This window comes from Ambystoma mexicanum, chromosome 1p (genome assembly GCF_040938575.1).
Source record: "Ambystoma mexicanum isolate Mex_15411 chromosome 1p, UKY_AmexF1_1, whole genome shotgun sequence".
Lineage (NCBI taxonomy): Eukaryota > Metazoa > Chordata > Amphibia > Caudata > Ambystomatidae > Ambystoma > Ambystoma mexicanum.
This window is the reverse complement of record NC_090921.1, coordinates 369,959,460-369,986,444: the sequence shown is the minus strand read 5'-3', so window position 1 is coordinate 369,986,444 and position 26,985 is coordinate 369,959,460. Positions and strand designations below refer to the sequence as shown.

Below are 26,985 nucleotides of genomic sequence, written 5' to 3'. Positions count from 1 at the left end.
CTCGATACTCAACGAAATTCATAAAAAAACTGTACTTATTCAATGTTTTTAAGACTTTTAATAAGGAAGTCTATTTGTGTATCCAGTGAGTGTGGTTTAAATGTATGTATATATAGACTTCAGGTGCAAAGGGATGGGAATTGTCTCGAGGCCACTGGAGACAGAGAGAAAAAGTCAAAGCGTGACCTGTCATATGTTGACAGGTAGTCCCAAGATGCACTCCCAGGGGATATATCGATCCCAAGTACTTGTAATTATAAGATCAATTCAATCAACAAATATTTTTCTCTGGCCCGTATGGGCATTACCTCTTTTCAAACGAGTATGTAAAATTGAGCAATAAAGAAGCTACAGTCTTTTCAAATTCAATTAGTAATTATTAACAAAATCTAGTGAAAGGAAGCAAGTATTAAAAAAGAAATTACAATTTTCACAGAAAGAAAACAACAAATGAAAAGTAAAATAGTACAGGTGTTTACAAGCACTCAATATATGTTCTCCATTTGTACAATGTGTCACATCTCAGAGTTCCATCACAGGGTTGTGTTTATAGTCTTACACTGTAAGGTTACATATAGTTCTGTACACAATTGTTCCAGATGTGAAGATTCTTGCACATATGGTAGGCTGTATGAAAAGGTTTTGAAAAGTGCCGACACATTTTGGAAACAATCCTTCTTCAGGGCTAGTACAGAATAACTAGATTCATGTATTTCAATTGTCCATCTCACGATGTGTATCTAGAAGTAACACATAGAGACTACATTTTAGGGGTGGTTTGTCACTGTATGTTCATAGCTGAAGTATGAACGAGTAAATGTAAAAGGACCAACCTTGTATGCTCTTGTAAGGTACTTCACGGCTGTATTCAAACTTCATACAGCTGTGTAGAAGGTGAGGATGAATGCGGCTCAGAGATCTGTAGTATCTGTAGGTGTGTCGGGTCCAGGACGGGCTGTTCGTGATGTATATCAGGGCGGGAGAATCCTCCCGTTGGTAATGTGAAAAACCGGTCCTATGACAAACAACTTTGTCCAGACCTACCCGGAAAATAATGAATTGCTTTAAACTGTAGTCCAGTCAATAAGGTATAGAACATGCTGTTAGTACTGTGTGGAGGTAACCGTAGCGTCTCCCATGGTGAGGGTACCTATGCTCCATACCAAAATCGTGCCGTTAAAAGTGACACTCAATTTGATTCGATGAACGTTCGTGTCAGTATCCATTGTGCAAATTGCACTGAGCTATGGTACATGCCGTGTAAGTATTGGGTACAGTGATACTGCATGCGATTCTTCCAACTGGGACCGCAACAACATACATATTGTCTGAGGGTTTGTCTCGGTGTTCATGATACATGTTGGACTTAACAACAGTTCATGCCATGAAACGAACATACATTGGATCCTGCATAACCCCACTGTTAGGAAAATCTTCTATATTCTGCCGCGGGTCCTAACTGCTTACCTGAAAACAGTGACGCTCCCCGCCGTTCGTCCATCTCCTCGCTAAGCGAAGTGCGACTGGTTCTGTAATAATATGGTTGCCGAGTGACGGGTGCACACACGCATCTCATCACTCGGGAACCAGCTTAGTGTGGGCATTAGTGCATTGTCAAGGCAACGCTTACCAATGTCCTATCTAGATGCTACACTGTCCAGGATTATACAGCAGCCCGTAGCGTGAATGCTCGGGTCTATAAGCAATCACACTTGAGATCCTTTGTAGTAAATTTACAGATGGACAGGCATAGGGGCATACCGCCGAAAATAATCGGCTGGGTGCCCCTCCCACTGTCCAGATACAAAGTACACAATATATTAATGGTGGCTCGTTTGTCTAGAAGGAAAACTACAGATAGTATACTGTGTAGGGTTATATAGATAGCCCAAGCGTCAATGTCAGAGTCTAGAAGCGATTGCACTTAAGATCCTTGGTTGTGCAGTTGGGAGGTGTTAACGTGTGTCGTACGTTGGAGTTGCTGATGGACAGGTAGAGGGGAATACTGCCAGAAAATAGTCGGCTGGGTGCCCCTCCTGCTGTCCCGATTCGAATTGCACCATATATAAATGGTGGCTACGTTATTTAAACGGTAAACTGGCCTAATCTGTGCTAGTGGGCCGTGTTACCATGTACCTTCCTATGCAAATGGCACTTAGGGTGGCAAATGGTTTTAAAACCTTCGAGTCCGGGGGATCCCTCGTCGAAAGTCCAGAAGTTTAAGTGATACAGATGTGTTATGTTTGATAGGTCTGAATCATACCTTGTTAGATATCATAACCATGTACATTGGAATTCTTGGTATTCACGAGAGCAGCAGGTTCTAGAGAGGCTAATCAACACCTGGAAAACAATTAACAATGGAATGTTACAATCTAATACCTCATACCTTAACAACATTTTGACACCCCAATAAACTGGTAATCCACATGCAAATCATTGGTATTGACTAGGGCCGCCCAATCCAAAGAGGATAAGCCACCATGCAAAGCAAAGCAATTACCAACAACTAGTAGCAATATAATACTTCATTCCTACCATCATATTGACACTCAAGTTACTTAGTAAATCTATGAATTCATCAGAGGCATAAAAACATGATACATTCAAACAAAACACATCAAGTCTGTTTCACAGTTCATTCCCCAGGGCTGCATCGAGTCTAATGGGTCGATCCATAGGACCTCTCTTTGTAACAGTTTTCTGCCGATGTCACCACCTCTACTTCCCAAGGTCACTATTTCTAAGACGATAGGCTCCGAGTGAACATCTACATATATGATCTATACTAGTATGGGATAGTAAGTGAAAGTGATAGGTTTCTTAACATCAGGTGGGACAACTAACCCCTTCCCTCAAAAAGGGCCACTATGAACGTGACTAAATACACACTTTCCCATTGGCTACACAAACTATAGGACCCTTAATTACGCGGTCCCCTACAATTGGTTGGCACTCTAACTTTCGTCAGTACTTTTCCACCTATGTCTAGCAGCACGCAGATTAGACTTCCAGGTGCTGGGGAGCTCGTTTTACCCCAGCTTCCCACCAATTATCATATCACTCTATCATCACCTCAGTGGTCAGTGTAGTCAATTAGGCTTTGAAGCTCGGCCTTGAGTTTGTTCTGTACTGTGGATAATCAGGGGAGTGAAGGCACGTTCTGCCCTCATGCGTAGGTGTGAACATCTTGCTCGTCCAACTTCATCCTTTCACATGACTGTAGACCATGGTTTCGATCTCTTACTGTCTTTAAAATACATTTTTTTTAATAAACCTGTGACATCATTCGTGTGTTGTTCATGCCATCTGAACAGGAGCGGTTCTTTCACACGATTTTGTATCCAGTGCTAGTTAACTTCATCCTGATAAGACCTTGGCTTCTTGGCTTGACTTCATGGTTCATTCAGCCTCTTATTTCCGAGATTCACTTTTAATTAATGTGTTTTCTTACTGCACCACACTGAAGATGAGGCCTTGCATTTTTAGTCCAACTCTGCTATCACACATAGTGGAAACATCCATTGTTTATCCTTAATGCATATATGTATATAATGGCGCATGCTGCAATCTATTCACTATAAAGCCAGCCTTAAGAATACTTTGTCTGCTTGTGTTTCTTTTGCATCTGTACATGTGTAAACTAACTGGATTTCTTCATTCGTTTTATGGCATAAGCTTCTTCACCTTGTTCCCAAGATGTCACTTATCCTTGATACTTTCTTGATGCCTTATAGAATATCTGCATTCTCTAGTCTCTGCATCTGTTCTAATTACGACAACTCTGCTCTGTGTGATGTTACCATTCGTCTTGTCCATTCATTTGCTCTGCTTCTTCCCGGATTTCATTCAACTGTCCATCATACTGTCTCGTATGCAGGCATGGTTTTCTCAATGGGAATCTTGCTTCCAGGATTCTCCTTGGTATCAGTATTTACACTGGTACCGCACGTGTCTCACACTCTGGCTCCCAACATATAGGTAATATGGGCGAGGTGGGGATACTTGGTTCTTCCTCTACAATCGGGATGGACATCATTGGACCTTTAGAAACATCCTGATTAGGCGAATATGTCCTGTCCAAGAAGCAGAGCAAATGAATGGCCAAGAAGAATGGTGATGTCACCATCACCAGTCACCATCAACAGCATTGTCACACAGAGCCAAGGTGACGTACATAGAAGAGATGCAGAGACTAGAGAAGGAAGATATTCTATACGGCATCAAGAAAGTATCGAAGATAAGTGACATCTTGGGATCAAGATGAAGAAACTTATGCTACAGAACTGATGAAGATATCAAGTCTTTTTACATGTGTGCATATGCAAAGAAATGCAAGCAGATGACGTATTCTTGAGGCTAGCTTTATAGTGAATAGATTGTGGCATGCACCAACATGTACATATATGAGTGAGTAAAGAATGGATGTTTCCACTACGTACTACAGCAGAGCTGGACTGAAAAAGGAAGGCCTCTTTTCCAGTGTGTCACAGTTAGAAAACAAGTGAATTACAAGAGTCAAACTCAGAAAGGCGAGACTGGATGAGCCAAGAAACCCAGGCCGTATCAGGTTGCGGTGAGCAGACATTCGATACAAATCGTGTGAAAGAACGAAACGCCTGTTCAGGAGGCATGGACAAAAACAAGGAAGACATTGGAGGTCTATTAGAAATTAGTATTTTAACACACCAGTGGCTCGATTTTGTAGTCTTCAGTCACGTGGAAGGATGAAGTTGCACGAACATGAGGACAACACCTACGCATGAAGTTAGAGCGTTCCTTCACTCCCCTGAATTCTCCAGAACAAACAACACTCCCAAGGATAAGTTCAAAGTCCTAATTGACAGCAGACCACTGAGGTGATGATAGATGATTATGCTCACTGGTGGGAAGCTATGGTTAAGACTAGCTCACCAGCACCTGGAAGCTCAGTGTACGTACTGCTAACGTAGGTGGAAAAGAACTGACAGAGGTTAGAGTGCCAACCAATTGTAGGGGGCCGCGAGATTAAAGCTCCTATATTTTGTGTAGCCAATGGGACTTTGTGTATTTAGTGATGTTCATAGTGACCTGTTTAAGCGGAGGGCTTAGTTGCCCCACCTGATACGAAGAAACCAATCACTTTCTCTCACTGTCTCAGACTACTAAGGATCGTATTTTTAGATGTTCCCTTAGATCCAATCACTTCCTTCACTACATTTTACCGTAGGAAGACGTTAGTAATACGTATGTTAATGTCACCTATGATGATATTTTGTTATAAAAGAAAGCTTTTTTTAATGCATTGAGAGATTATGCGCTTAGATGTCCGTTGAACTCCCTGTTTTAGAGAATTGATATTGAAACAGTTATCCTTTTGCCAACTAGTCGTTTCGATTATTGATGTTTGAATAATTTCTGCATCCCCATCCATCTCAGGGGTATTGCTACCTCATCTTAAAGGGCTGGAAGCCTCCAGTTCAACCCTACAAACCTCGGTATACCATCCCCAAACCGATGGCTTGGTGGAAAGATTCAATAAAACACTGAAATTAATACAACAAAAATTGGTAGATAAGGATGGAAAAGACTGGGACCGAATGATCCCTTGGGCATTATTTGCAATAAGGAAAGCCCCTCAGGCCTCTACAGGATTCTCTCCTTTTGAACTACTTTATGGTAGAGAGCCTAGAGATGTTTTGACATGCTCCAGGAAACCTGGGAAGAACGTGAAGAGGCACCCATTCCCATCTCGCAAACCGCTACCAGAATGCGAGAACATATGAGACTTGTTCATGATCTAGTCTGCACTCATATGGAAAAAGCCCAGAGTCAGCAAAAATCCACTTATGACAGGAAGGTGAGCTTAATATCGTTTTCTATAAGACAAAACGTACTGGTCCTCTTACCCACCTCAGAAAACAAGCTTGTCTCTAAGTGGCATGGGCTCTACGAAATATTAAAACAAATGCGAGCCTGTACTTATAAAGTAGCCCAACCGGCCAGGAAACAGTCCATTTGTATCACGGAAATCTCTTAAGAGAGTGGAAAGAGAACCCGTCAGCCACCCATGCCAAAGTGTTATACTGTTTGGTTCCCGAAGAAATAGACTGCTTCGAATGAATTCCTTTAGAGCTATCTATTCAACAACAAGAAGATCTAAAAGATGTAATTACCTAATTTCCTGATGTATTTTCAGAAAACCCAGGAAGAGTAAAAGGCACCTAGCACTATATTAGAATACCTATGGGAAAAGTGGTTCATTTAAAACCCTATCGACTCCCAGAATCTCGCAAACAGATAGTGGTTGAGGGGGTAAATAAAATGTTGAAAGCCAATATTATCGAGCCTTCTTCAAGCCCACGGTCCTCCCCTATTGTGTTGGTCACTAGACCTGACCAGTCCTGGAGGTTTTGCATAGACTTCGATCAAGTTAACGCTATTTCTGACTTCAACGCCTACCCCATGCCACGCATCGATGACCTAATTGATAAACTTGGAGCAGCCACCTTTCTATCCACCTAAGACTTAACAAAAGGGTACTTACTGGCAAGTCCCAGTATACGGGCCATGTAAAGAAAAAACAGCTTTGCAATGCCCCTAGGACTGTTTCATTTCAAATTACTCCCTTTTGGCTTAAACCGCGCACCAGCCACTTTCCAGCGCCTCATGGATAAGATCTTGCGACCCTTTTCCGATTTCTGTAGCGCTTATATTGCCAATATGGTCATTTATAGTAAAACCTTGGAAGACCATCTCTTCCATCTTTATACTATTATGAAAGTCTGCAGAGAGGCCGGCCTAACTGCTAATCCATCTAAATTCAGACTGGCCCAATCAGCCTGAAATACCTTAGCTTCTTTGTAGGGAATGGGAACGTACATCCTCAACATGGGAAAGTGAAAGCTTCTTAGATACACCAAAACCCCAAACTAAGAGAGATCTTAGAGCCTTTCTAGGGTTAATAGGATATTACCGTAGGTTTATACCAAACATTTTGGGCAAAACAGCTAGGCTGATTGATAAACTCAAGAACGCAGAACCCCAGAAACTGCATTGGATGGAAGAGGATGATATATGTTATATCACCTTAAAACAAACCCTCTGCCAGAACCTGATCCTAAAGGTAGTAGACTTCTCTAAGGAACTTGTACTGCAAACAGAGGCCTCCCTTACAGGATTAGGAGCAGTCTTGTCTCAAGTTTGCGACGGATTCGACCAATCCATCTTGTTTACAAGTGGCAAGCTTTTCCCACGTGAAATAAATTACTCTGTGTTGGAACTAGAGGCCTTGGCTATGAAGTGGGCCATTATCCATCTCAGATACTACCTTTTAAGAAGTAAGTTCACACTCGTTACAGACCATTCTCCCCTAGTGTAGATTAGCCAATGCAATTGCCAACAACTATACACACCTAACTTCCCTTTCCCTTCCACAAAGAGATAAAAGGCCGAACGCACGAGGAAGCAATCCAGGACGGCAGTTCAAATCGAGGAGAAAGGCGGCAAGACCTGAAAGGTCCCTTTTAAACCCAGACCCGCAAAACCTCTGATGAAAGAAACATAAGACCGGGAATTGCAGCTGGCAGGTGGTATGACAGATGTCAGCGGTACATGGCACCCTTCCGCATTAATAGCCAGGGCGGGGAGACGTGGTTGCCATTGTCATACCGCCCTTGACTCCAGCAGCAAAGAAATCATCTACTAGTTCAGCACAGCCAGTGAGTCGAAGGAACCTGATAGTCGAATGGACTGTGTTAGGCACAAGGTTGCAGTGGCAACATTAAGAAGATAAATAGACAAGAGGTCTTTTGATAACAAACTTGGTACCAGTGATGGAGTGGTCTGGTGCCATGTGGGCACTCAAGTCTATGGTCTTTTGCTATTACCACTCTCCTGAACAAAGACTGTGTTTAACATTTGTGAGTAAAGAAACTACAAGTACCAAGAGCTCACAGGGAATGCTGGTATAAGGTGTTAAGGTGGTCATATAAAGGTCGGGCCATATCCCTTGTAGAATCAAAAGTTCTGAACACATTTAAATATGATGCCATTTTATGGTGTTTTCTTGCAAATGCAGTGCCATTTTTTTGTTGTTGTCAGCAGCAATATGGCACACACATATATATAGTTATTTTTATGTTCCCAGCATAACATGTGAATATGTTGTTGGTGGCATGCAAGGTACAGAATTCATAACACAGCAAAAGCCCAATGTGAAACTGCAGAGTAAAGTGCACCATTTTTTTTCCTTTTGATACCTCATACATAGAAGACTACATTATTTATATAACTGACTAACTTAATTAACATTTACTAAACACTAATTCTAACTTCCTTAACATTTTAATGTAGTCTCATGTGCAAAATGAGGTGAAAATACACATTTTGGTAGCACGGCTATAATTCGTTTTTAAATGTACACTGGCATTATTTTTCCTCTCTCTTTCTGTGTTGGGTTGCAGAAAGCAGAAAGTATCCGCGGCAGGAAATAAAATTGAAACAGTTGCTCAGTGAGCAAGGATCTCATTGTATAAAAGTGAAGGGTGCTACTGAAAACATGCTTTTAACCTGATTGGAGGAAAGTGTCTGTAGACATACTACGTAGATAAAGTAGGAAGGTTCCGAGTTCTGCTAATGGCAAAACTTACAGAGAGAGGTTAGTTTGTGCTGACTGGGCTGTGAAGATAGAAGTTCAAGGTGTCACAGAGCGCTGGCTTCAGTTTCTCGCTGTGCTTCCCAGACACACAAGATTACAGGAGCAGTTTGTGCTGACTGGGCCTGTCTTTGTGAGGCGAGTGGAACCATATTTTAAAAGGCTTGTTTGTTCTGTATTCTCTTTCTTTTGTTTTTCAGATGATGTTGCAATGGTTTCAGTAAGAACTAATAATTGTGAATTGTATTTGTATATAATATATCAAACCAAATGGTTTAGCGTCATCTTTCATCTGTGAATTTATTCATACACCTATAAAGTATACAGTACAGGGGAGGTCAATTTCTCTTCAGTAGTGTCAATTTGCCCTTGCAGGTAAAATAACAACCCAGAATAAGCTGATAATATTTAGTGATAAAGCACGCGTGTGTGTGTGTGTATATATATATATATATATATATATTTATATATATACACACCTTCCTTGCATGTTGTTTGGAAGGAATCTGATATAATATATAGATTGCTGGATGTAGATAAGCCAGTGGTATCCAGGGGCGTATAGATCGCTGGATGTAGATAAGCCAGTGATACCGGCCACAACCTATAGGTGGCGCTCTATATATAAATTGTTGGGTTTCTATCATGTGCGTAGGTCCATGGCTCTCTATAAAACACTGGGAAGTACTCTAATAGAAAGGAAGGTTTTGTTTTATGATGGGAAGTACTCTAATAGAAAGGAAGGTTTTGTTTTATGATGGGGTTATAATATAGGGAAGAAAACTATGCTCACCACTAAATACCGCAAACAATATATTACTAGATTCCCCAATATAATGTAACAAGGTATGGTCACTAAACTAATATGAGGCTAAACCTAATCTAAATGCAAGGCTAATTTACCATCAAACTACCGCTCATACTCTGGCGGTAAGAAAATACCACCAAACCCCAAATGTACCCCAATAAGACAAGATATCCTACAGAGCCCAACTGAGGGAGGCTGACAACGGAGAGAATGATCGGAGCCTGGCTGAGAGGGATCCAAGGGGGAAGGGAATCACTCAACGTAAAGGTTAACAGAAGGAACTTTTATTTTGTTGTTTTGGCGTATCAGGCCCTCTGAAGCAAGAGACTTTGCATGGGAAGAGACTTGGACACTGAAGGCCCTGATACTGAGAAAAGGAACTGTAAGCTTGTGCCGGAGAAGCCCAGGAGTGTGCTGTGCTGTGCTGTGTGCTGTGCTCGAGAGTCACGCCTTGTCCCGTGCTAAAAATGTGGGGAAGGGAGACCCCGGCCATAACATCCTGACTTATTATTTTGTGAACATTTCTTTTCTTGTGAACATTATTCCCCACTTTTTGTAGCATAGCGGTAAGGATTGGCAATAGGTTTTTTAGTATAGGCCCTTTTTATTTGACTAGATTTCACTCGGACTGTATTATTATTATTTGATGGCCGTAGCTTGCTCCCATCTTAGATTTCGGTTTAGATTAGGCGTTTATCTCATCCACTTTACAGTTTAATAAAAACCCTTGTCTTTCTTACTTTGATGCAGTGAGGGGATTTGCAAGTGTTTCCTAAAAAAATAACGCATAGAGCAGGAGCTCCTTTCTTGACAGTCACAAGAATTACAATAACATTGATTTTCCTGTTAAACAGAGTGTATCTGTCTATTGGTAAAGCAGAAGCAGGGCACCTCTGAGGGGTCAGAAATGTGAGGCTTACAACATTTGGATGGATGACTTTTTAAAATACATCGACCTTCATTACGAGTCCAGTGGTAGCTGTGCTGGTAAAACCGGCAGGCTGCCGCCGGACCCATAGGGATTTACCGTCTCCAGACTTGCCAGAATTACTGGGGCCTTACAGCCCCAGTGATCCGGTAATTCCAGAGCCTGCATTCTGTAAATCCCCATTTACGTAGAGTCCCATTGGACTTCAAGGGAATGGAGAAGTGGAAACACGTCTGTGGCCGGTGGCGTTACGCCCGCCAGTTCAGACCTGGCAGGTGTAACACCACACGGCCATAGAACAGAAGTTAGCCGGTCCGGAAAACGGTGCCGGTACGGTTTCACCGGCACCATTATATCTGGAGCGGCTAACTTGTAAGGAGGCCCATCATTTCATTAAATCATAAATGTTATCAAACACCTCCCTATCCCTACTCTGACAAGAATTTCCCTGCCTATCAAAACTAAAGGAAAACACTATACCATAGGATATCTGGCCCTCACACTAAACAACAAATACACAAAGAAATAGATGGAATTTAACAGCAACCTCAACAATGAGATTCATAGTCTCTCCTGGTAACCTGGGTGAACTCCTGATCCCCAGGTTTTAAAGTAAATTCAGCTCCAATGTTCAACAAAAAGAAATATGAAAATCCGGGTCTGTAATACAGTCTCAATTTAGTTCTAGGCTCCTTCAATATCAAAGTAAAGTTCTGTTAACCAAAGTTTAAACAACAGAAAAGTTTCTCTTCTTGAAGAAATACAGACTTTCCATTTCCTAATAAAATAGCATCAATGTTATTTATTCCAAGACACAATGCTTTGCCACACCTTCCACATGTTCAAAAATAAATACACAGTTCTTTGTTAGGTTAAAATAAATACAACCACTGCAAATGTTAGTGCCCAGTTCTTGGTTAACACTTAGTACCTCTTTCTTTATAAGATTAGGAGTCACGCTTTGTATCTTTGTCAGGATGACTTCACAGCACTTCTACTTCCACTTTAGCAACTCTCAACTTTGAGCAACTTCTACAAGAGTTCACCATGAAGGTCTACTCCTCTGCCTCATAGTAGTCCAACTTCAATTGTGCTACTGAAGTATCAAATCTACTGACAACCACATATACCACCACAGCTTCAGTATTTTGTGACTCTAAACAGTTTTCAGTTATGGCAAGATTCACTTTTTGGTACTTCCAATGCCTTCAGTTATGCAAGGCACTCTTCCTCTGAATATTCTTTTTCCAGAGGGGGCGCCTCTTTGCATCTCCTGTCTGTCTGCAACAGTGCCAACCCAGAATTGTCATTAGAACACACTTATCTCTTCTTCCTATTGGCTTTGGAAATGTAGGTTGTATCAACTTCAAAGACCATTTACAAGTAGCAAGCTTCCCTTCCCCAACCTTGCCTTTATCCCTCTGTCTACTGTTAGCCATAATAATTACCCATACGCTTTGTTGCCACTCTCCTGAGTTCAGGTAATGCTTGTACACACTTGTTTTAGGCAATGCTGATGTTATATTTGGTTCACAGTAATGCTTACACCATTCGTTGGCTATGGGACTTGCTGATGTCAATCTTAATTGGGAAAATAACCTGTTCACTCTTGGCTTGGGCAATGCTTGCTCTTTCAAACTATGTTCAAACACTTCACTTCCGTTGTTGTAATTGTTTAACTGCTTCAGAGGTCACTCTTCCTCCCGTAATCTTTATTAGGCACACGCAATCACTTCTTTATTTGTTTTTACAAGTTTTAAGTTCAACAATAGTGTTTCACTGCATTTCTTCCTTATGCAATTGAAAGAGATAGAGAATGGGCCTCATTCCAAGTCAGGCAGTTCGGTAAAAAAGTGTCACTATCCGTGGATACCAGCACTTTACTGGACCGCCCGACTATGGTTTTGCCGGTGACGCACCTTGCTCACCTCCAGCTAAATGCTGGAGGTAAGCCAGGTGCCCTACCGGCCAAAAAAGCCTTCACTATGACGGAAAATCCCCTCATGGATTCCTATGGGGCTCCCCGAATGGGGATTTACACCATCCCGCCGACACTCGTAATGCGGTAGCGATGCTGCCGAACTGAGTGCCGGTAAAGGTAAGTACCAAATGCTGGTATGCCGGCATAATTGAAATGAGGACCAATGTCTGCTCAGACACGAGTGCCACAAGTGTTCCATTGTTAGATAATCAACGATCAGCCTAGCATGACTTTCAATCATACAGGAGTGATTATATTTCTGGATACTGTTACCGGCAGTGTTCGAGCAAGGAATCGGAAGGCTCGGTCAGACTCACCGGCTTCTGTATTATTTTCTTCGCAGGCTGCACAACTTCTACGACTTCTGGCTTCACTTTGGACCCACACCCTTCCTCGCTGAAGGCGTCTGAAGTCTGGCTACACAATTAAAGAGCCCCTCTCGCTTCTGAGACCCACGGCTACACAGCAACGTCTAGCCACAGTCTCTGACACGCTTCCTGCTGTGCAATCTCTGCAATTAGATTCACATGGGAAGTCTTTCTTTATGCCTTCTGTTGTGCAACCTCTACACCTCAGAGTCTGGGGAAACAGGACCGTCACATGACAAGCAGTGGAATCTGCTGTATCAGAGTCCCGGCGTCCCTTCGGTTCTCCCACTGCTGCCTCGATTGACAACACTGGGCTTTCTTCCTTCTGCTTCTACTACTTCTGCATGCACTCCAGCCACAGTTCCAGCTCCTTCTCATGGCCTGCACCTGTAGGGGGCTTTTAAGCCTCTCAGCGTCCCTCAGGTGTGGGCTATAAGGCTTAATTGCCTGACTGCTACTGCAGCAGGACTCTTCAGCCCTCTTCCTCGACCCAGTTCTTGTAGGATTATGGGACTTGTAGTCATTAGCAACAAAATGACACTTTCTGACTTCTTCTGTTTGGCAAACAGCCATTAAACGTGTGGGGTTACAGAGAAAGTTAAACAAGAGGGTTTCCCAGTCTTCCTGGTCTGTCCCCCGCCCACATGATCCTCCCGCAGAACACCGCCGCCAGGGTCAGGATCAGGAAGCATCTGCCCTTGCCATGCCACGCGAGACGGACCCCAGGCCAGGTTTCTGGGGGGACGATTACTAATTCATTGCGTACCCAACCTGAAAAATACATTTACATTATTCAAATTCCAGTTGTGTTGGAAATTGCTTTATATTTAGGAAGGAGTTCTATGTTTGATTAGCACTTCTCACAGCATGCAGCCTTCACTTGATCAGCGTCTTCCTCTTGTGCTCAAAGTCAAATCCCTCATTTTACAATCTGGGTCTTGAAAATGTGCTGCTAGTGGACTAGCAGCTTCTCTTCACCTCCGGGCCAGTGTGCCTCTGCCTTCAGCCTCCAAATGCTAACACATGTGCCCCTCTCTATTTTCCATTTGAAATGCCTGTGGCTGCACAGACACAGTCATGTCATGACCAATATAGACGACAGACTGTGCACTTTGCTGTTGCTCCCAAGGAAGGGATGATTAGTCACAAACGAGTGTGTCCTTGAGGACCAAACTTTAGATCCACCTATTTATGCATGCCTATGTAAATAGGAGGAACATACTCACCCTGGGCACTTAATGGGTTAAATTATCTGGATCTGTTGTTTTGCTTTTGATATAGAAATATAATTTATTAAATTACTTCACTTATTGGGGATTTCTTAGGCCCTGATAGTTCAGAGAATATTATTTGACATTTATGATGAAATCCTGCCTTAGATTTACCTAGTGTAAGGAACTCATGGTGGCAACAGTAAAGACAGACACAAGTGATCACAGTTCAAGGGTGTTTATTAAACTGTATAGGTAGGTTGGAAAAACGCCTAATCTAAACCTAAATCTAAGATGGGAGCAAGCTATGACCATCAAATAATAATAAGGCAGTCCCAATGGGGTCTTGTCAACTAAAAGGGCCTATACTAAGAAAAGCCTATTGCCAATCCGTGCAACTAAATACAAAAAGAGTGTGGGATAAGGTTCACAAGAAAGAAAGAAGTGTTCACAAATGATAAGTCAGGATGTGTTAGACGGGGGTCTCACTTCCCCACGTTTTAAGGACGGGACAAGGCGGGACTCCTAAGCACAGCACACGCTCAAGCTTTCCCAGCACGAGACTACAGTTCTGTTATCCGGTATCAGGACCTTCGGTGTGTACGTCTCTTTTCTACAAAGAAGTCTCTTGCCTTCGAGGACCTGATGTGTTCAAAATAACAAAACAAAAAGTTCCTTTCCGTATGTAGGTAGCGTGATTACTTTTCACCTCTGGATCCCCCTCTTCCGGGCTCAGATCCAGAAAAGTTACTAGTGATATCAGGACCTTCGGTGGTTAGATCTCTTGCTTCCGAGGGCCTGGTATGTTCAAAATCATAAACAAAAGTACCTTTCTGATTGCACTTGTGTGATGATTCTTCACCCCTGGGTCCCACTCTTCCGGGCTCAGACCCTTCTCAGATATTTGCCTCCCCCTGTCGAGTTCACTACGGCTTTTCCAAAATCAATTCCACCTGTGGCATTCATAAATCTTAACGTCTTTTTAAACTGTCCACTATGGACATCCCTCCGTTGGGTTCACTCTTGTCAACACAATGTTCATTTCGGCATCAGGCTTCTCCCTGTTCTATCGGCATCCCTCTGTTGGGTTCACTCTTGCCAACCACACAGTTCTTTATCCTTTCTCCCTATGAAGGATTTGTCTCCCTTAGCTTTCCAATTACGTATATGCCAACAACTTTTAACTGTACAGGGGGGTTTTGCTACACCCCTGTATGACCACTTTGACTTTTTTCTTGCTGCTCTCCTAAGGCCTGCTGGTGTAGGTAGTTTCGACAAATGGGGGATCAACCAGAGTCTCTTGAATGGGCACCCACGTGGTGCCGGACCCCTCTGCAGCTGGTTTTCCCCTAAAACGTTAACACTTCTTTGAACTTTCCTTAATTTGCTATCTGCAACTTTCATTCAACACAGTTCGGTTTCTTATCAGTTCTCATCTCGACTCACCGGCTGTGATGAACCGCTTGGCTTTTTTTTATATCTGGAGTCAAGGACTGTATTACGATAGCAAGCGTCTCTCCCTGTCCTGCTTATCTGTGTAGGAGGGCTTTGTGTATCATTGACATCTGCTACAACACATGCTGGTTGTTGTTCACGGACTTATGTTTCCTTCTGAGTCTTCACGGGTCTGGGTCGGGAAGGGCAAGTTCGCTTCTCTCCTTGTCGCTCCTTCGGTTCTCGCTGCCCTTCTCCTCCTCTTGAACTGCCGTACTGGGATAACAGTCTCATTGTGCGGTCTGCCTTGCTCGTAGTGTGCTCTCGTACTCCACCTTTTATCCCTGTGGGGAAGGGAAAGTGCCGTCAGGTGTGTGTGATTCTGGTCAATTGCCTGACTTCGCCTGACCCTTGTATCGAGACATGTCAGGTAAATGGCTCTGGTGTTAGTCCGTTGTCTTTCCTGGTGTGCGAAAGTGTTCATGTCGGAAAAGGGGGTGGGGGGGAGTTTCTGAGTATCCTACGTGGTAGGATGGAAAAAAGATGTTGGAAGAAGGGGGATACTGCGTCTCTCCCCTCGGTGTCCCACCTCCAGTCCCCGAAGATCCCTCACCCAGGAGATCCTCCCGCACTGGTCCACCCCCAGGAACTGGATCCAATAGCGATGGCCGTGCCCTGGCCACCTGGATGACAGATCCCCATGGGACTAGTAAGTGAGACACCTACAGGTTTCTCACACTAGTCAAGATGGAGCTTTTGGTTTTTCCTTGCCTCAGTCCATTGTACTTTAGCATATGCATTCACCAGCACAGCGCAAGTACACAAGCAGGCCTGTTTTCATTGTCTGGACCAGCATTACTCTGGTGGGCATATGTTTGCTGCATCAGAGATAACATTGCTTTGCCAGAGAAGGCATTGCAGTATTTGTATATATGTTGAGGATAGCGACTGATTCTCCATAAGAAAATGGATAGGCAATACATTGGCATTGTAAGTAGAGAGCATGAATGCGGTCCTAATACTGACTACACGTGATCTTAGGTAAATCGTTAGTTCCCAGTGTCGATTTTTCCTCAGTCGACCAAAAAAAGTGGTCTAAATGCTGATTTTAAATGCTATATTAAATATAAAAAAGGAGACTGGCAAGGACAGCTTATGTTATGAATGCCTTTGAAGCACTTCACTTGTGTATGAGTGCTTTACAAATAAAACATTACAATTAGAATTAAGCGAAGGGGTTGTCCGACGAATGTATTCTGTATAGTATTTATTTACCCAACAGATTTTTGCAGTTGTACTCCGCAAAGAGAACTTTATAGGCCCCTTCAAGAAAGCAATTTCTAGATACCTAGATTACCTACAAGCGTTACAGGTCTTGGCATTTCAATCTTCAAAGCAGATCAGCATGCATTATGAACATTCAGAACAGACATGGTGATCACTGCAGACAAAGGAGGAAACAAAGGTAATTTTAGTCTGGTGACTGAAAGAGACACTTGGGGAGTAGACTCTGAAATGTATGTCTGCCTTTTATTGGTCTGATTGGAATGTTTGATCATTGTAATTACAGAACTTGCTACAGTATGTCACTTTACACCATGTCTAGCTATGCCCTGTACTTGGATGTACAGTGTAGATAGCTTGTTCTAAAACATTTTATGATGGACCAAGTGTCAATCATAAAACTTATAGAGAAACAAGCATGTGTTTCATTCCTCACTACAGATACCTATTATTGTGACCGTAGCAATAAATGAGTTGAACTTGGTTGTGTATTTGGTATCTGTCTAATGCGCGCCAGCTATGCCGTGTGTCATAAAAGCCATGTTTCAATGAATGTATTAAAAGTTCAGAAATGTAAATAAGAGTATGATTCAACTGTTGTATATGAAATATTATTTGTTTTCAAATACTCGCCTGAAGATGTAATAATATGGTGATCTCACATAGATTAAATTGCACAGCAAAGGACTCAGCACTAACCTAGTTTTATGCAGTCTCGGATGCAATGAGAATCCGCCTGGTTGCCCTGTGCCATCCCGCTATGTAAAGCCAGGACGGAACAGGGTTTCCAGGGAAACCCTCTGGGGAATAAAACCCTGTGATGTCTTCTGTATAGGTAGCTTGGTTTTCTGCCTGTCCTAGTCCAGGTCGTAGGTGAAACTGGAATCAGTCTTTGCCAAAGGAACGTAAACTGCTTGGGTGCACGTTACTGTGAAATAAAGCACTTTAGCCAGGATACAGAAAGGAAAACAGAGTCTGGTAAATATGCAAATATCGAGTGGTTACCTAGGATACAGGGAAGCTAACTCCTTACCCAGAAATGCGGCTTCCGAAAGGACGCTTGACAATGAAGGCCGTAGGGATGGCGGAGTAAAAGCAATCTGGAAGGTAAAGTCAGATTACACTGAGGAAAGTCGAAAAGGCGTAAGCATGAGAGGAAATTCAGAACAGCGAACGTACAAAGCGCTTGCTTGCCAGAGAAGCTACGCGACCATCTGCAGGCTGCGGCTCTGCTTGAGTCCCGGCCGACATAGGGGGTGGAGCCCGACACACACCGTGCCAGGAAGAAACTAGAGCGGGGTTTGCGCATACAGCCACCATCTTGGGAGAACATCGGACCAATACTGACACATGCCTCCAACGCTTCCATGTGGACCAGCGTTTGCGTTGATTCATGACAGAAGATCCATATATAACACATGGTGAAACATGTGTTGAGAGAGAAAATAAAAAAAAGATTACTTTCATAAAGGAAAATGTGAAGCAGTCTAATTTCAAAATGTGATACACGGCATCATAGCTCTCAACCATTTGTGTCGAAAAGGCGGGTGAAATCACCCGATTTTGTTTTTGGCGGGTGAGACGCCCATTGAAATGAATGGGCGTGCAGGAGGCTTGGCGGGTGAGTCAGCTGTTTACAAGGCGGGTGACACCCGCCAAAAGCGTGTGAGTTGAGAGCTATGCGGCATAGCTGGCGCACATTAGACAGATACCGAATACACAACAAACGCGTGCTGAGTACTGTCCATATGGTTGTTAACCTGTTGACTGTGTATTTGCATTGTCACTGGGTCCAGTAGTGTGGGAACACGAGGAGTGTGTACAGTTGTTAAGTAGTGCTGCTGGACTGCACTCGGTGGATGATTGAGGACTAGTGAAATAGCTGGATAAAAAACCTGTACACTTCATATTTAATGTCCTGTTGGCTTTCAGTTGCAATGTGGTCAATCTTGTTCAAGGTGTGCATGAAATGCTCTGCGTTTCTGTTCGCTTGGAGCCAGCAAAAGGTGATCTTCCGATGATGGACCTTTAAGCCAACCCCTGCAGCCACTAAAAGTGAGTTCAACAAAATTTTAATTGACTATAAACGAGCCATCATCAAAGCCAAAGCCTCATCATTTAATACTAGGATAAACTCAGCTTACGCCAACACTAAGGAGATCTCCATTTTCAGGGAGCTAGAAACACCTACTCCCCTTCCCCCCAACCCATCATAAAAGATACAGCCTGGTGCAACAGCATCCAAGATGCCATGCTCAGCAAACTTGACTCGCTACACAGCAAGATTCAAGCTAGCCTAAAGTCACTCAACCACTAAGTGTCTCACACCCTAAGGGATACCTCTGAAAACTCGCCCCTTTTCTCATTCTAAGAAGTCACTGAACAAGAAGTTCTAGTACTCATGAACTCCATCAAACATCATTAAAGAATGCACCTCCGCCCTTCCTCACTGCCTTTATCAATGCCTCCTTTTCAACAGGGCATCTCCCAGCCTCCATTAAAGAATCCTGGGTCCGCCCTCTCTTAAGGAAACCCACACTAGACCTATCCGCACCAGGTAACTACAGGCCCATCACCACTGTTCCCTTTCTCCTAAAGATTCTAGACAAAGCAGCCTACCTACAAGTCCACCAGTTCCTTGAAACAAGCAACCTACTTGGTCTCCGCCAATCTGGCTTTCGCCCAGGTCATGGCACCGAAACAGCCCTACTATGTTATTTGGCATTTAAATAGTGCTCCGTATGACCTCAAAGCAATGGTAGGTTGAGCACCCTCGGGGACCGCAGTCCAGGTCAGTACAGTGATTAGAGAGAGTTAGTGTCGTAGGGTGTGTGGGTGCACCAGTTATGTGTGCAGCTGGTAGCTGCATCCTAGCATTAGGTGTGGTGGTGGAGATATCAGTTGAATGTGTGCAGTCTGGTGGGTGGACACCCAGACCGGTTTCTGGCTGCGATAGGCCTGTAGGACGCTTGTGAGCAGCTAGGCTGGTTTGTCATGAGATATAGCTGCGTTTTATTAGAGTGATGAGGTGTTTGTGGGGTAGTGTTCGTATGTGAGCAGCTAGGCCGAATTTATCGAGGGGTATAGCTGTACACTAATTGAGTGATGGTGCAGAGTAGAGAGTAAGCGTAGTGATATGATATGATGGTCCATGCATAAAGCGCCTAAGCATAATGCGCTTTGAAGAAAGTGGTTGGCTTCGGACAGTGGGGACATGCCAGGAACGGTACATGAGGACCGGGAGGGCAGGGTACACATCACGGGGAGCCGTGGTAGGGACAAACAGCAAGCATGCAGGGGTCCGGGGTACAGAGAGACATTACGGAACCGGAAGGGTTGGGTACACATCGCAGGGAGCTGTGCTAGGGACAAACAGCAAGCGTGCAGTGGCCCGGGGTCCAGAGAGACATTACGGGACCAAAGAGGCTCGGTATACAGAGACATAAGGGGACTGGAAGGGCTGGGCAGGCAGTCACAACGTGGGACACGAAGGGGGCATGGGTGTACATAGATATCATAGGTGGCCAGGATGGTGGCCGTATTGCATCACCGCAGGGAGGCAAGGGCTGTGCACATACTTGTGCCATATTGTATAGGTGGATTGATGCAGCGACGGGATGGTCTGGGCAGCAGTGGAACATGGGGACCTAGGGGTAGTGGGTACACAGTCACATTGAGGGAATGTGAGGGGCTGGGTATGCATCGATAGCACGGGCACAATAGTGACGTTGTACGGCTTGGCATACAGTCACAGAGGCCAAAGGGATACAGTGAGGGGCCTGAGGGGCATTACCGGGACTAGAGGGCATGGCTGGGTTTACAGTGACAGGACAAGGGGCTAGAGGAATACATAGCGACTGGAAGGATGGGTTTACAGCAACAGGACGGGGGGCCAAGAAGGCAGGGTACAAGCAACACACACGGGTGCTTTGGGGCATACAGCAACATCACAGGGACTTGAGGCAGTGGGATACTACAGAGGGAATATAGCGATATCACGGGAGCTTCTTGACTACACCAGGCAGGTGAGTGGCATGCCCCAGAGGGGAACACGGTGACACATGGGGCACGCAGCGGCGGAGGGCTGGGCTTACAGTGAAAAGACGGTGGGCAGAGGGATATATAGCGACATCATGGGGAACAGGAAGGCAGGGTACACATTGACATACGGGCACAATGGGGCACACAGCGGGATCATGGGGACTAGAGGGGCGGGCGACTCAGAGGGATAAATAGCGGTGTTACGGGAACAGGAGGGCAGTGGTACACAGCGGCAAATCGCACGCACAGAGACATAGGGTTGGGCTTACAGTGACATGACAGAGGGGCTAGAGGGATACATAATGATGTGGGGAAGGGGGGCAGGGAACACAGCGACACACGGGTGCCGTGGGGCATAAAGCGACATCACGGGGACGAGAGGGGAGGGCAATACCGAGGGATACATAGCGACATCACGGGAGCAGGAAGTAGGGGAATACAGCGATGCACAGGGCACAAAGCGACATCACAGGGACTAGATGTGTTGTCGAAGGGACTAGAGGGGCATAGAGGGGTTGGGTATACAATGATAGCACAGGGCCAGTGGGTTACAATGAATATACAGGTAGTAAGTGGGCAGGGGACACAGGGATAGTATGGGGACAAAGAGGATGGGGCTATATCGAGACATCACGGGGGCTAGAGGGTTAGACAGACAGCGATAACCAGGGGAATGGAGAGGTACATGGCGACTGCACTTATGACAATGAGATGTTGTTAGGTGGCATGAGGTTGCTAGGGTACATAGCGATATCACCGTAGCCAGGGTGGGGTGCGCAGTGACAACACGGGCTAAAAGGGGGGGACAGTGAGGTACGGGAACCAAGGGGTATAGGGGCACGTAGTGATACACAGTGGGCTGGAGCGGATGGGGTATATAGCCGTGGTACTGGGTGAAAGGGTACACATCGTTCCTGGGCGAGATTACGGGGATCCTGGCACGGCACGGACCGGACCAATGGGCTGGGGGCCACAACTTTGGACGAGTGATGATCCAAGGAGATCCATTATTCTATATTCAGGGATGGGGTTGTCTATGGCTGAATCAAATGGACAATATTAGACACTGTGGCAAGCCAGCCCTACTACTCCTTCTCGACCTCGGCGGCCATTGATCTTGCTGACCATAAAACCCTGTGCCAACACCTCTCAACGGCCGAATACTTCTCGCCCAATGCAACAGCATGGATCACCTCATTCCTCCAAGGCAGAGCTATACGAGTCTAGCCAGTGCACACCCTAGCACCTTCCAATGTGGTGTCTCCCAGGGCTCCTGCATCTCACCGACCCTGTACAACATCTTTACTAGGCCACTGTTCAGCATCCTCGACTCTCTAGGCATCACATATACAAATTATGCCGATGATACACAGGTCCTCCTCAAACTCTCAGGTGACTATGAAACTGACTCCAAAAACCTAAACACTGTTTACTCCACGATCCAAACGTGGATGGCCCAGAACAGCTATGTCTAAATGGTGACAAGACTGAACTTCCTACTAATCGGACCGCCAGAAACACTCAAAAAACTTGATAACCAACAATTCCAGTTTCCCAAGCTGTAAAAACTCTGGGAGTCTACCTAGACTACAACCTCTCTATTACAAGACATGTAAACGCCATTGCCTCGTCAGCAGCCCACCACTCCAAACTTCTTACTGCAGCTAGACCCTTCCTTACTAAGGAAAACTGCCTTCCTATAGCTAGAGCTATCATAGGGGCCTGACTCGACTATTGTAAATCCCTTCACAAAGAACATTGAAAAACTACAAACTGTCAAAAATAATGCGCTCCGGGCAGCCAGTGTAATACCAAGAAGGGAACATATGATGCCAGGAGACAAGCCCATTGGCTACCCGTCAAAGAATGAGTCATATTCAAAACACTGTCCCTCACCCACAAATGCATCCACCACACAGCACCTCAATACCTATCTCAGATAGTCTCCAAACCACTCACAGAAAGATCAATCAGAACCCCCCTACACCAACCTTCTCTCAGTATCTAAGGTCAATAAAGCATGTGCGGGAGGCTCCAGCTTCCCTTTCATCGCCGCCACCCAGTGGAACTCCCTTCCACCCAACCTAAGAGGGATCTCCTCCCACCTAATCTTCCGCAAAAAAATCAAAATCCGTCTGTTCAACTGAAATCTCCTATTAGTGAATTATAGTACTCGAAATGTTTTGTATTGTCGTAATGTTTTACTGCTTCATTCTCAACATAATTTTGTCCTGTACATACTATGCCAAACATGGAACCTGCTCTAATGTGCTATGCCTCCTGTAACCAGTAGCTTTGATGTGACCTGTAACTAAATCACTTTCCTGTAAACAGCATCTCGATGCCCGTGGGCTGCCAGTGAACTTTATGAATGCAAATAAATAAATAAAATAAAATAAGCATTTGAGTGAATGCTTCAGCTTGTACCCTGGAAGTAGGAAGTCCATTGATGGTTTTCAATTTATCTGGAATCTCTTGTGCTGCCAGGATCTTCTCCAATTTAGGAATCACTGGACTTGTGGCCCTCAAATGGACTACATCCATTTCGAGGTAGTGTGAGTGGTCATCTTCAGAGATGAACAGATATCTGCCATTCAAGAGGGTATATTAGTCCGCACTTAATTTGCCCCAAGGTTGCATGTCCTCCCCTTGGGTTTGGATTGGTGGAGGATTATTTCCTCTCTTGGAGTCTTTACACATTATGCAGATTGATATCGATGTCTGAACTCGCTTGCCCATCTCAGGAATCCATACTCATTCCCTCATTCTAGCTTTGGTCTTGAAAATTCTATGGTGGCCTTCACTGGCTAGCTGTATGACACAATCCATAATAGTTTTGAGTACCTCTATTCTAGTGTCCTGCAGAGAAAGTTCTGATGATTTGAAGAGCTCTCAGTGGACTCTTAGTATAGTGGCCAGCCAGCTTTCAATGTAGGGGTCCTCTGGGCATGAGCTTGAAAAGGTTTCTTTGGTGCCTCAATGTTTTTTGTCCGTTGTCTCATTGGTCGATATTGCCTTGGGGGCTACCACTGTAATGAGCATTTCCACATATTCTTCTGTGTATTCAGCTTCTCTTGTTTCACATGTGGTGGTTTTGCAATGGGGATGGGACAGAAAGTCCACTGGACTGTTGATGCAAGGTCTAAATTCAAGGTAGAAGTCACAGCTCTGTAGCCGTAGCAGCCACATCTGAATTTCCAGAGTTGGCCTTGGAGTGGACGTTTGCAGGATGACTAGCGGTTTGTGGTCGGTGACCACCTTGCATGGGTAGCCATTCATGTATTTTTATTTTATTTATTTATTGCATTTGTTGTACGCCCAAACCCAAGGGTATCACGGCGTAATTACAGAGAAAGCTTGTCTTAAAGGTTACATGTAAAGGACTAGGAATACTTAATCTTGGTTGTTGCATAAGCAGTGGTTACATAAGTTATATACAGTGGTACAGTGGTTACAGTGGTAGAGGTGGAAATGCCAGCTACCCCAGATGGCAGCAATGGCCTTCCTCTCAATCTGGGAGTTTGATTATTCTGTGAGTGTGAGGATGCAGTTGGCATAGGCTACCACTACCTGGAGGACTCAGGTGTCCAGCTGGATTAGGATAGCTGCTAGTCTGCATGTTCTGGCAGGGTCCATAAGTTCTGTCTTCCTCTTGGTATTGAGGTATGCCATGGTGGTCTTGTGACAAAGGGCATCCTTGATGTCTTGGAATGGTGCTTGGTATATTCTCAATCCACTCAAAGGGAGTATCCAGCTTGGTAAGATTTCTGTAGAGGTTCTGTATCCGCTGCGGGATAACACACCTGCTGTAGTTCGCCAAGCCGAGGAATGTACCTTCTTTGTGCAAATACTGTACTAGACGATTGACAAATGTACTAGCACAGTACTGACTCCCCTAGGTCTACTCATCTCAGTGACGGCACCTACTCTTGCATATGCTAAATTAGTCTCCCTACCTGTTTATTAGGCATAGACATCGGCCACCGCCCCCTCCATACCACCTATTTTGGGATTGTACTAGACTAGACCTGCCCAGCCTATTGACCCCACCTGCCCAACTTACCTAACAACTCAGATCTCATTATCAGCATGTTACCACGCTCCATTACTTTAGCGCGTTCGGCACACTACTCATTTTGAACATCATACTTTACAATGCCAGGCTTTCTCCCCTCAACTGTCATGACACCCCTAGCTTAACTAACCACACCATGACCAACACATTCATGCCCTCACATACAACGTGTGACACTACTCATGCACGTACTCACACACCCAATTGCTACACCAGACTCTCCAGACATAGAACATGCACTCTACCTAGGCTTAACACTGCCCTTCCCACACCCCCAACGTGCAGAAACCTAAGACTCTGAACTCGCATCTCTGGTAGACACACCACTCACCACTCCGGCCTGCATATCCCTACGTCCAGCGCTACACTGCCACTTAACACTTAACACAAGGCCCACACAAGACCTCTTACAAAACAATATTCAAGACCATTATAAAGCCTTACTGAACCAGAACCAACCTAGGGAAACACAATATTATGAGCTGTTCTGGCCCTCGGGAAGAACACCCTAGCGTGGGTGCCTGTACCTAGACAGCGGATGGTGCAACGCCTATCTAAGAGGAATAGGTCAAGAAGCTGTCCCTGACTCTATACAAAATATACAGTGGATTGCAAATAAAGCACACTTTAGAAACAACAGCCTTAAAGAAATGGGGGGGGGGTGGCAACCACGGAAAGTAAAGGTGTCTACAAGAGTGTAATTAGATCTTGTAGGCTAAACTGGGCTGTATCAACTAGCATGTGGTAGCTGGGGTCATCAGGATTTTTTCTTCATGTTTAATCACCCTGATGGCTCTATGTGCATGCTGGTGGTTGTCAGAACAAGTAAGGAAAACAAAAAAATAATAAACAATTACATATGATAAGAGGATCGAGTCTTCTTAAAAACACAAAGCTATAGAGCTTGCTATAGAGAAAGCTCACTCTGTGTGACACAGGAGCATTATGGCAACCAGAGTGCAGGCCACTGCGAGGAAGGGTTGAATGCCACCACCTAGTGAATAGACTCAGTCCATTTTAGTGTGCCCACCTGGATTCATGAATGTAGTCCAGGAACAGGCGTCTTGGAAAAAGTCAGTACTGCAGTTGCGAGCTGACAAGTCAGAGCCTGTCAAACTATGCAACAAACGTTGTACAGGGGCACGTACCTGAGATGAATCCTGGTGAAAGACCTCTGCAAGCCGGCTCGCGGATGGAAGACACAAGTTGTGAGGCGAGCGGCTGCAGAAACAGATACTCAGTAGGGTGAGCAGGGCCTGCAGGCAATGGAAGGCGTATGCCTGGCCAATGGGCAAGCGCATGGTGGAGGTCTGTGGCGCTGAAATGCAGGAGGCGGACCCGGGGCGTGGCCAAGGCAGATGGCCGCAGAGTTGGAGAGGGGGCAGCCAAGGGTGGTGCTGCTGATCCAGAATGGATCGGTATAGAAAAAGAGGGAGGGGGGGCAAACGGTAGTATGGGACTATGCAAAGGATGGTGATGCTGCAGAAACCGGTTCTTGGTGGCCGGGAAACAAAGTGTGTCTGAGAAACTGATAAAGGGAAAAATGGAAAAAGTGCAAAGCCAGAACGTGTGTCTCTGGCCAGAGGGAAGGATGCTACTGCCAGAGTTGCCCAGAGGGCATGGCCAATATAGTGGGTACATGAAGTCAGGTAAGCAAATGTGACCATTCAAAGGAGAAGAAACAACTAATCCAGCCCAGCTATCCATCCAGAATCGTGAATAACACATGCAAAAGGGCTAGGCACATCCCACGCACATGCACGCTTGAAGCTTGAACAACATGCCAAGAACAATGATGACCCATTGATCACAGCAGTATTAAGCTACTCTCCGCTTCTCAACAAAATAAAAAAAGAGATAAAATCTCTGTGGCCAATCCTCAACACAGGTACACAGACTATACCACCACCTCGGTTCGCTCTCAAAACGAGACGTAACCTGAGAGATGCCCGGGTCAACACTGTACGAGCAGATGCAGTCATTTTGCCCAACACCCAAGGCACACTGTGGAATCTCAATCGACCGATGGGCCATAGCCCATGTGGGCTATGCTCTATGTGCACCTAGACAACACAAAGCACAACGCTAGACATTGGTTGGAAGACCCCATGGGTCCAAAAACAGTTCACTAATTGCAACACTAAAGGTGTGCTTTACATGATTACATGTCCCTGAAATTTCAGGTACATAGTCATAACTGCACGTGAGGTCAATAAACGC

General features: G+C 44.7%; 1 long non-coding RNA gene across 1 annotated transcript; it reads right to left on the bottom strand.

The window, feature by feature from the left end:
- Positions 1-1,132: 1,132 nt before the first annotated feature.
- LOC138513724 (uncharacterized) lies at positions 1,133-17,909 on the bottom strand. Its single transcript, XR_011281851.1, has 3 exons — positions 17,829-17,909; positions 17,683-17,749; positions 1,133-2,343 (listed from the first exon to the last, which is right to left on the bottom strand). It is a non-coding gene; the product is annotated as an uncharacterized lncRNA (long non-coding RNA).
- Positions 17,910-26,985: the final 9,076 nt, after the last annotated feature.